The sequence below is a fragment of the Argopecten irradians genome, chromosome 12 (genome assembly GCF_041381155.1).
Source record: "Argopecten irradians isolate NY chromosome 12, Ai_NY, whole genome shotgun sequence".
In the NCBI taxonomy this organism is placed as follows: domain Eukaryota; kingdom Metazoa; phylum Mollusca; class Bivalvia; order Pectinida; family Pectinidae; genus Argopecten; species Argopecten irradians.
In genome coordinates this window covers 18,922,541-18,934,738 of record NC_091145.1, presented here as the reverse complement: position 1 = coordinate 18,934,738, position 12,198 = coordinate 18,922,541, and the positions used below count along the sequence as shown (strand labels likewise).

Genomic DNA, 12,198 nt, shown 5'->3' with positions numbered 1-12,198 from the left:
GTAAGGTTTTGAAAGGCTAAACTAAACGATAACCTTATTGCGGGCTGCTATTGCGGGCCAGCTTGACGTTAGCGTAAAAACACAGTGGGCTACAAACAGCAATAAGAAATGCAAAAATACAAGTAAGTAATATTAATGTTATCACTACTGTAAAGCGACGATTCACGATAAACAAAAGACTACCAAAACAAGTGATAATTATCTAATTTCTTATAAATTCATTTATACATTGTACATGCACCTGTATGTACATTGTACATGTACATACTTAGTCTACTGTAACTTCATAGGTGCTCGAGTTCTATAAATACAGTTAAAAATAAAGCAATCTCTTCAAGATATGCTAAGGTTTTTTTCTATAGTAATCCTAGCAAAAGCAAAATATACCGAAACGTTTGAAATTATCTCCCCTGTTTTGTCGTGAAAATACATGTATATTTATTAAGGATGCATGTTTAAGGGTGGGGGAAGTGGGGGGGGGGGGGAGGGGAGTGGTTGCCCCCACTCTTTGTAAAAGAGGCGAAATATATCGTTGTGCACCCTCCCCAACTCCCTTTGTCGTTCAGGGGCGTAGTCAGGGTTGAATCAATGTGGATGCAATATCATTCCCTGCCGAATACCCTCCACAGCAACTTGTCCCGGAACAGTTCAAACAATTGAGGAAACTGGATCATTTCTTCGACACAGGTTTTGATGTATTTTACAATGAGGCAGTATAAAATCCATATAAATAGTGAGAATCAGGATTCCCGTCGCTGTATTGCCGGACACTTTCAGTATCGTAGGTGTATTCATAATTTAATTTAATCTGTGCCTTTGCATAACCATTTGTAAAGAAATAAATGTCCATAACACAAATATTGTACAATATCTAACAACAGTGAAGATGGAAACTGTGATATTTTCAAACTAGTCTATACATGTACGCAAAGACTAAGATAGTATATTAAATTATCTTTTTCTCTGATGTACATTACACTTCGTACGACTGCATTTTTCTTCTCATTTACCCTTCCTCCTCTCTCCCTAAATAACGCTCACCATCTGGCTTATTCCACACCATTACTCCCTATTCCCCAGGTCAATTACCGCATTCACTATCGCACTGACTATCGGATTCAGTTTTATATGCAACCGATATGATTTTGACGAGGTGTAATGACAATAAAATTACCCAAGACCTTTTATTTGTATTGTATATTGCAGGTGCAGTTAGTGTCCTAACATTCATTGTATTTCCATGTGCAATGGCTACGGGGGAGCAAAGTTCTTTAAACACCATTGCGTACAAAGTCCATTCCTTCATTGGAAATGGAGACCTAATAGGACTCAGACAACTGTTGGAAGACAAAACTTTAGAAGAAAGACAAGCGATTGTTAACGAAAAGGTTGAAAACAGTACCGCTCTCGTCCACGCATGTTTTTGCGGAAGAATTTCCATCGTCAACTACCTACTTACTTCCTGTAGGCCCGACATTGAAGCCACTGGTAAACATAAAATAGAAGAAACAGACGATACTGAACGTGTAGTTCCGCCACTATGGATTGCAGCAATTTCAAATAAGTTAGATATTGCCAAAGCCCTTATTGAAAATGGAGCAGACGTTAATGGATGCTCCGATACCAAGTCGACAGCGGTACTAGCCGCTTGTTACCGCGATCATGTGGATATGGTCAAATATCTTGTTAAACATGGAGCTGACATCAACCTTCCTAAAGAAAACGGCACAACTTGTTTGATGAACTCAATAGAAAGCACAGAACTTTGTGAATTCCTCATGCAAGCAGGTGCAGACGTAAATGCCCAGGAAGCGGACAAATTAACAGCTATGCATTGTGCTGTAGAGTACGCAAATCTTGATACAATCAAAGTTTTGCTTCAGCATGGCGCGGATGTGAATTTGAAGAATGTTTTGAAGGTCTATCACCTTTGCTATTGGCCGCTATCTATAACCTTAGTGATATAACATACTTTTTCATCAACAAAGACGATTTACCTATTCCCACTGTCGACAAGATCAACGCTATAGAAATGCTGGGGGCCAAAGCTATTGACTATCAAGCATTTGACGAGGGAAAAAAACTCTGGGCCGAAGGGATAAGGAGGCGAGATATTCATGGGATCCCAAAACAACTACCAGACTTTGGCGACAGGTATGATGATGCGAAGGAAGCAGAAACGCTTGGAGAACTGACAATCCTTCCTTTTACACCGACTGACATGTATCTTCACGCAGCACTAGTTAAAGAAAGGATACTTGGGCCACATAATCGGGAATCGATTTTAGGTGCTATCATTTTTGGACGGAGACTGAAAGAATCACGAAGATTTCAAAAAGCACTGAAACTTTACTCATGGTGTTACGATACGTTCATTGCAAAGGAATGGTACTTGGTTGACAACTGCATTTTTTCAATATCACAAGTGCTGAATCTGACAGTTATTATTCTGAAAGACGATAAAGACTCTGGGAGAAATGAACAATCCGTAAACATGTATAGCCTTCTCCACAAACTCACTGAGCATACGTTTAAAGCTTCACCGCAGCTGGAGGACAAAATCCCCCACGAACATGACATGCGGAACTACTACCAGTTGTTGCTGCTATTATTGGACTGTATCGCTCTGTTGATACACATGGCATCTGAAGAGAGCGATATTGAACAGCTCATTTGGGAACTTAGAAGGATTCTAAAGTTTGACCCGCGTGCCCAACAAAGACGGACATTACTCCATTTAGCTGTTGACAAAGTCGAGTCAAAGAGGTTGTATGGATCCAAAGAAATGAAGACGATCATAGACTATACTGCTTTAGTCAGGTTTCTTCTCGAATGTGGAGCTAAGATTAATTCAGTCGATGCAGGCGGCAACTCACCGTTACACTGTCATATTAAGGCAATCGGAAGGCGGGGAGTCATGCACGATACGGAGATATTGAATCTTCTCCTAGAACACGGCGCCCACGTAGACATGGTTAATAAAGCAGGGGAGACACCTCTTAGTATTGCCAGACGGAGTTATGTCACCATACACGAAGTCAGGTATATCAAACTCCAATGCCTGGCAGCTAATATTATCAACAAATTCAACATTTCTTTTCGACAAGAATTACCAAGTGACCTTATTAGTTTTGTCGAGATACACGGAGCACGATCACATACAAGTTGAGTTCTTAATGATGAGCATGTTAAATTTTGGTGTCTATGTCAGCGGCCGAATTGTTAAGATGTCCCGACATATTGCCACAAGCTCTCCATCAACTCGTATTGAGTTATGTCACCATATACGAAGTCCGGTATATCAAACTCCAATGCCTGGCAGCTAATACCATCAACAATTACCAAGTAATCTCATTAGTTTTGTCGAGATGCACGGAGCACGATCACATACAAGATGACTTCTTAATGACAAACATGTTAACTTTTGGTGTTTATGTCAGCGGCCGAATGGTTAAGATGTCCCGACACAAGCTCTCCATCAACTCGTATGGAACAGTTGTCAGGGAGCGGACTGATCAGGTGCTGACCGCTGTCGGTGTCTTTTCTCCGAGTTCTCCGGTTTTCCTCCACCTCTTAAACACGACACTTCCATGAATGACCGAGACTGTTTATAAGACGTGAAACCAATCAAACCAAAATTGTGCCTGTATTTTTGCATAAATCATCAACATGTACAATGTATATGACTTCAGAATGAGACGTTTACAGAAATCAGAATTCCTATGCTGTTAACCAACTTATTTTCGTGTGCGATTGAATTTCGCGTATTTGGTAGATGGTGAGAAATCGCGAAATAATTCACTACGAAATTGTTACACACACATATATATATATATCGCGAAACTATATCTCCGTAAAAAGGTACTAGGCATGAAAACGTGACATTAAGTCGACAAGGAAATAAGTTGGTTTATAGTTAGAACGATAAACCAAAAATGTATCGTTTTAATTCTTCAATAATTTGAAAGTTTATTTACTTTATTGGCGGTCGTCAATGATGGGCCCGACAAAGACGCCAGTTGTTATCATAACATCACAGAAAATTATGCTATTTATTAACTTTGCTGTCTTTAAATTAAAATTATTTTAATTTCCTCGTGTATTCGGTTGGATATTACAGTTTAACAGTAAATGTTTACTGACTACACCGTAACATTGTCCAAACATTTTGTGTCAGGTAACCGACAAGTAATACCATATAGCAGTTTATTTTCGAGGGTCGAAATTTTCGCGATTTGGACCTAAAACTTGGAAATTAAATTCTAGCGTATGGAAATTTCGCGATTTGAATCCAAGGGTATATATAAATAAACCGTATATTGATTATAATTTATTGACTCATTTTTCGCGAACATGGCGTTGACCCGCGAAATCGCGAAAATATCAACCCTTGAAAATTACCGGCTGTGCGTTTTATGGTAATAGACATTTCGTTCATGCTTCATACGGAAAACTTTGTCGTACCAAGTAGTCAGCATATCTTATTGAATGAAGATTCATTATGGATTGAATAACAATATTATTACTATTTGTATAACGTTGATTGTAGAGAAATTTACACGTTTAATGTCACAGGATTAAGGTATCAGTAGCTCTGTGTAGGTTTAAGAGGATTATACCCTATTGTAAACCAAAACAAACGAAGAGTAGGTTGCATTACAATATTTAATACAAAATATAATCAAGAACAAGACAACATACCGATTACAAACAAGCATATGCAAAAGTAAAAAAAAAAAAAAAAAAAAAAAAAAATCATCATCACAATTATACAGTATGTACTAGTATATTAATTAATTCAACTGTAAGATTTTGAATTGAGAATTAACCATGATAATTAATTACAGAATTACAAACTTAAACGCACATATAACTTGCCAAATCTATCGAGAGCTTTCGATTGCAGCTGTCCATCATGGTCACTTTAATTGTTGACGCGAGGTGGCGCTCATGTCACTTTAATTGTTGACGCTAGATGGCGCGGCGTCGTCAGTTGAAGGAGTCTACTAAAGATGATCTTTTAGTTATAATACAATTGACGATCTTCAGCTTTCATAAAAGATAAAAACGTCCTATCATTTCTACAAAATAACTAATAAAGATGATCTTCTTGTCATCAATTCAATTGACGAACTTCAGCTTGTATCAAAAATAAAAACGTCATATTAGTTAAATGATTTTGATTATTTTTCAATTATTTTTGTTGAAAAATGGCGATATTGTTAAGATAGCTTTTTTTTTCTATTTTATGACAATGATTATACATTGATACAGGACAAATTAAGCGAATAGTAGTATAACATTATACACTATTATAAAAATACACGTGCATCGTGATATTTACTGTAAACTGTTTAATTTTTACTTTTCTTGCATAATTTCGCGAGAGTTTGAAAGCGAATTCTCAACTGTTTCGTGAATTATTAGTTATTTGCTTTTTTGCGAGTAGGTATTGATTTTGACGTCATGCGTTTGCGTTTTAAATGATTAAAGCACGATTTTTTAAAATTATGTTTAAGGTCAAATTCCGTCTTTTAAAGAAATGACATGAATTTGGCTTAAATTTGGCGTTGTAGGAAATACCCATTTTAATGCAGTTTTGGACGTTATCGTCTGTTCACGATTTCTAGAAACAAGAATCAACGGCTTAAGTAAAACTTAATTCATCTCCTTAAGTAACCTAATGGCACAATTTTCAATTTAAGTCCGCTTTGAATTAAGTTTATTTCGAGAAATAGCGGCCAGGCAACTAAATGTGTAATATCCCTTAGTAAGATTTTCTGGTATTTTAAACTTAATTTATTAAATTGTCATGTAAATTAATGGATAACTTACCACATTTTGGAAATCCAGAAGGATGTTGTCGTCTGTCAAAGGTCCATTTACCAGTTCATTTCCGTGTAACAGTGACATTCCACGCACCAGGTCCAGGACTACCTTGAACATACAACGCACTGTAGGTTTGTCTTGTAACGTCACATCATGCAGAGGCCTATATGTCGTTGGGTGGTCCCCAAACATGAACAGCTGATTTTGACTGAGTGCAGTCAAGACTTTCCATGTGTTAATGTCGCCTGTGAATTAATAGATAAAGTCGATTCTTAAAACACAATTATCCGAAATTATCGGCTATAATACAGATTCAGGTTTAAATTATTAATTTAAAAGTGTCACATATTGAAACAGAGAATAAACATTTGTTTTTATATTTAAGGATTAACTTGAATAGATTTTTTATGTTATGGAGATATAACACAAAAATCTGAGTGTAATCTATGTTTATTTATATCTCCATGACATAAAAAATCTATTCAAATTAATCCTTATAATTCAATTTACTGTAACGTTCTTTGACTACTGTTGTTTTCTCTTGACTAATCCCACTTCTGACACCAGTTGTAACGTTCTTTGGCTACTGTTGTCTTCTCTAGACTACTATCACTTCTGACACCATTTGTCGCGTTTCCAATAACCACAAATTCACTTAAAGTAATATTTACAATTTATTTACAACACTCAAAATATGTACAGGATGACGAAACACAGTTGATACGAAATAAAACCTAAAATCCTAACGTAACTACGTTGACGATCCCAACTATCCAATTAAGAAACAAATCTAAGCGGAATATCTCTAATTCCCAGCGAAATGAAGAAAAGCCTAAGTCCCGCTCCCAGCGAAACACTACTATCCAAAAGCGCACTCAATTAGTCCCAATCCCAGGGTAAGCACTCTTGTAAAATCCTGTCGAAAAAGCCTACGTCCCGCTCCCAGCGAAACACTACTATCACAAAGTACTCAATTAGCCTCACTCCAAGGGTAAGCGCTACTTTAAAATCCGGTCAGGAAAAGCCCCGGTCCCAGGGCCGCAGCCCTTTTTATACCCATTCATTAATGAGCTCATGCATAAACATAACCTATATCTACAAAATACAAATATAGAATCTACCAGCATCTAAATTAAGGAATCTAAGTAAAGATTTAAGGAAATACCCTTAGACTAAATATAAGCTCAGCCGAGCATCTAAATTAGGGAATCTAAGTAAAGACTTCAGGAATTTCCCCTATACTAAATATACACTCGAAACATCCAAAATGAAGCTAAATATACTTTCCAAGCAAAGCTAAATAAAAACTCCAAGTGACCCCTAAAATAATTCTGTGAATTCCCCTAAACTAAATATATACAATGCCATCTCTCTGAGAAGTAGGTCAACTGGACCCTAAAAATACACACACACATAGGTTGCCTAGAGTTCAGGCTCCTGTACACAGCCTCCCTATACACTAGTACCATTCCTAATTAGTTACGGCTACTTGACCAAGTGTCTAGGTTTCCCCCAGACCCAAACTGGACAGAACCGACCAATTTAACACCCTTTAATGAACATTTGACTCGGGTAATAAAATAATAATCTAGACACTATGGAACTAATTTCTTACTCTTACCACCAAATGAATGAACGTAACATTATCTCCTGCCTGGTGTGAGCTCCTGCGAACACAATTAAATCCCATTGAGATTAATCCGTTATAGAAATCACAAAAATGAATTTAAAATCCCAATATAGATAATAAATATCTCACTTATTATTGTCAAGTTCATCACTGCTGTTAAATCCCAATTCAGAAATGAAATTTTCACAAAATTTTACTGTCAAAGTTCTTCACGACTGCTAAATCCTAATTAAGGTAAGAATTGTCACACAATTAATGTCAAAGTTCTTCACGGCTGCTGCTAAATCCCAATTTAGGTAAGAGTTTTCACAAACTTAAATGTCAAAGTTCATCACTGCTGTTAAATCCCAATTCAGAAATGAAATTTTCACAAAATTTTCCTGTCAAAGTTCTTCACGACTGCTAAATCCCAATTAAGGTAAGAATTGTCACGTAATTAATGTCGAAGTTCATCATAGCTGCTACTAAATCCCAACGTTTGCAAAGAAGTTCACAATATTGATTTCAAAGTTCATCGCGGCTGCTGCTACATCCCAATTCAGGTAAATTTTCACAATATTAGTGTGAAAGTTCTTTACGGCTGCTGCTACATCCCAATTTAGGTAAATTTCACAACATATGTTAAAGTTCTTTATGGCTGCCACTAAATATGTCAAAGTTCATTAGTGCTGCTGCTAAATCCAAATTCAGGTATGAAACTTTCATTCTTTTGGTAATATTTCAAAAGTTTCACTGACTTGTATAACAAAGTTTATCATAAGGTGTCATCGTAGAACATGGAACACTACTGCAAGGTGATTGTTAGGCCCCTCAATTGATTCTGGTTTTGACATATGCATTTTGTTGATTCTTCACTCTACTTTTCATGTCGCTGTCGATCTTTGAGGATGTCAATCTTTGATGATGAAGATTCTTTACTTTTTCTCCTTTGATATACTTTTCTACATTTCTTTGTTGGTGCCGTTGATTCTTGACGTTACGTTTGTCGCTGTGGTGTTCCAAACACCAGAGTCGTTGTTTGCCCCAACGGTTGCGTTGTTCCATATCTATCCAATCTTTGAGCTGTTGATCGTTGCGCGAAGCCGATCCCGTCGAAATTCCTCCCAAAGAATGACACTCATTCTTAGAGCCTACACTAGATACCTATACTACAATTTTCATAAGAGCTTTGATCAATTTCAAAATAATTTTCACTATCATCAGCCAGATTTAAATCATAGACGAGAATTTTAGTGCCAAATAAGATGAGGTGCCAATTTTGAACATAATGAAGCACACAGCATGATCACTTCTTTTTAAATCCAACGAATATCAACACTAAAATATTTTGCAATATATACACACTTTTTGTAATCCACATGGAAACTAAACTTAAATCACTTTAAATATATACACTTTCTCTAATCGACACGAATCTACACAAATAGATGCACTTGATGTAATCCACATGAAAAGCAATACTTAAATCACTTCACTTCATATGCTATCCCTAATTCACACAAATAGCAATACGGAAATGATTTTTACTATAAACACTATTTAATCCATAGCAATAGCACAATAATCCATACGAATGGCACAATAATCCATACAAATGGCACAATAATTCATACAATAGCACAATAATCCATACGAATAGCACAATAATCATACGAATAGCACAATAATCCTACGAATAGCACAATAATCATACGATCACATAATCTACGAATAACAATAATCTACAATCAATATCCATACGAATAGCACATTCTACGAATACACAATAATCCATACGAATGGCACAGTAATCCGTACGAATAACAGCACTGAAATCACATTTATATACACACTAATTCTAAATTTCTATTCCTCAATAACTTTTCACATCACTTTCTAAATCTAACACCACTTTTTTGTATCGAATGATTCTAGCACAAAGACTATTTAGGCACTTCAATAATTTCTTACACAATGATTTCTCCAACGCATTTTTGGCACTTTTTCTAAATTCTAACACTTTGATTATTGGCACTTTTTTGGCTAATTCCTATCACATTGAATAATTCCATCGAATTCTGACACTTTTGCTAAAATTTCTAACACTTTGAATAATTCCATTGAATTCCGGCACCTTTGCTATTATTTTCTAACACTTTGATAATTGGCACTTTGCTAATTCAACACTTTGATAATTGGCACTTTTGCACTTTTGCTTTAACACTTTGATAATTGGCACTTTTGCTCAACACTTTGATAATTGACATTTTGCTAATTTCAAACACTTTGATAATTGCACTTTTGCTCTAACACTTTGATAATTTTCACACTTTTGCTAATTTCTAACACATTATTGGCACTTTCTGGCTAATTTCCAACACTAGTAGGCTCTAAGACACTTTTTCTTGGCTTTACTCCAAAGAATAACCGGTTCCGTTTACTGTATTTCCTGAAGTTTTTGGTTGCTGAATTTGATGATCCTGGAGATATACTGTTGTGTTCCTGAATTTAGACTTGTAGAGAGTTTCTCCGTTGATGTTGTATTTCTTGTCTTGATTTGTATTTCCTTCGTTACAGATTCAGGCGAATACATGTTTGCGTGTTGGTTCCACACTAGAAAATGATGTTCTATCTCAATTGCTTGTTTCCTGATTCCAATCTCAAAGTCATGTGACAGATAATGACAACCTCCCCCTCCCCTCTCAGTCTAAATTTACTGGTGCCAAATCAGTGTCAGTACAGAAAATGTCCATTTTAACCACACGAAAAGAAATTTAGAAACACTAAATCAGTCTGGATGGAAGTAACCATGGCCGAAATGTTCATCTTTGATTTTGACAAATTCATTTTCTCCTCGTAACTTTTACTAAATTTCCACTGTCCACACTATCTTGACAACACAGGTGGCCCTAATTTCTTCCATTTACATTTAGGTAAAGTCTTGACATACAGCATGACACTATTTACAGACACACACACAAGACAACTCCAACGGTGTTACACAGTCACTAGCAATAAAATCCCTCATCACCCGCGAGCCCTTTCTTAGCCAAGCCTATTAATCCGAAGCGGCCGGGCTGTTTGTGATGTCTACTGCCCCGTCTCAAATAAGTTCATTCATCTTGATTTTGTGGATCTCCTGCCTAGAGTAGACCCCCACTCCAGTACTTTCATTAAAGATACACAGTTATATTGTTGGCCATATAGTGAATAAACATCTCACCTACGTGAACCAGTGAGACTTATGTTTTCAAATTTTCGCGAAAACACAAGATTGTCCATCACCTATCTCAAACCAACATTAATTAATAACTGATACAGTACTGCGAAACACTTCCAAGTCTCTACATATCATTGGCACAAATGGACAATATCTCCAACACATTTCCACGTTCCTCTCCATGACCCCTAGTTTTAATACCTCATCAAAACTTAGCATGAGAACTGGCAAATATGTCTATATTTCCAAATCTCTCAGTACCTTTTGGCAGTTTTGAAATCGCACCAAAACTCCAAAAATGGTAAGTGTTACGACAGTCATTTAAAACTCTAATATTTCTACATTATAATCCGAAAAAGTCACATCATCAGAACCATACCTCTATTTGTAATATCCATTATTAGTTCCAGTCGTAAGGCTTATTTACATATATTAAAACTTCATTTATTTTCCTGGATCCCAATTTTGGTCCGATTCAAGATTCACAAGATATTCCCTTGAAACCGACAGATAAACAGGAAAACTGCGTTCTCTATTATTATTCACACTTTCTTTTCTATCATAGTTTTCATGTAAAACATACGAGTTGTCAAACATTAACTCACATGAAAGAAGAATAATTGCTAATCCACACACCATGGTGTACAGAAGAACCATCTTATATTACTCCAGCAGGTTAAATAAAAATTAAATCCAGTATAAGAATATCTATGTTACATATAATCCAAAAACTTTCGAATTTCGCTGCATTTAAATCCCAAGCACAAATATAATGTAATAAATCCCAAACACTTTCGAATTTCAATGCAGATAAATCCCAATCACACAGGATAATCCAATATAAATCCCAATCACTTGGAAATTCGAATTTCTCGGCACTTCTCAAAAATCTTGAGTTTTACGGCACTTAAATCCCAAACATACACGAATATCCGAATTCTTAAAATAATCCCTTTGAATGCGCGTGTTTAAGTACGAATCCCGCTTCTGGACACCAGTTGTAACGTTCTTAACTTCTGTTGTTTTCTCTTGACTAATCCCACTTCTGACACCAGTTGTAACGTTCTTAACTACTGTTGTTTTCTTTTGACTAATCCCACTTCTGACACCAGTTGTAACGTTCTTAACTACTGTTGTTTTCTTTTGACTAATATCACTTCTGACACCATTTGTCGCGTTTCCAATAACCACAAATTCACTTAAAGTAATATTTACAATTTATTTACAACACTCAAAATATGTACAGGATGACGAAACACAGTTGATACGAAATAAAACCTAAAATCCTAACGTCACTACGTTGACGATCCCAACTATCCAATTAAGAAACAAATCTAAGCGGAATATCTCTAATTCCCAGCGAAATGAAGAAAAGCCTAAGTCCCGCTCCCAGCGAAACACTACTATCCAAAAGCGCACTCAATTAGTCCCAATCCCAGGGTAAGCACTCTTGTAAAATCCTGTCGAAAAAGCCTACGTCCCGCTCCCAGCGAAACACTACTATCACAAAGTACTCAATTAGCCTCACTCCAAGGGTAAG

The 12,198-nt window shown here is 36.3% G+C and overlaps 1 protein-coding gene and 1 pseudogene across 2 annotated transcripts in view; both read left to right on the top strand.

Annotated features, from left to right (window-relative positions):
• Positions 1–12,198, top strand: part of LOC138335926 (vezatin-like) — a 77,688-nt gene that overhangs the window by 23,337 nt on the left and 42,153 nt on the right. The gene's annotated exons all lie outside the window — the stretch shown is intronic.
• On the top strand, positions 1,224–4,038 carry LOC138304596 (protein fem-1 homolog C-like; annotated as a pseudogene).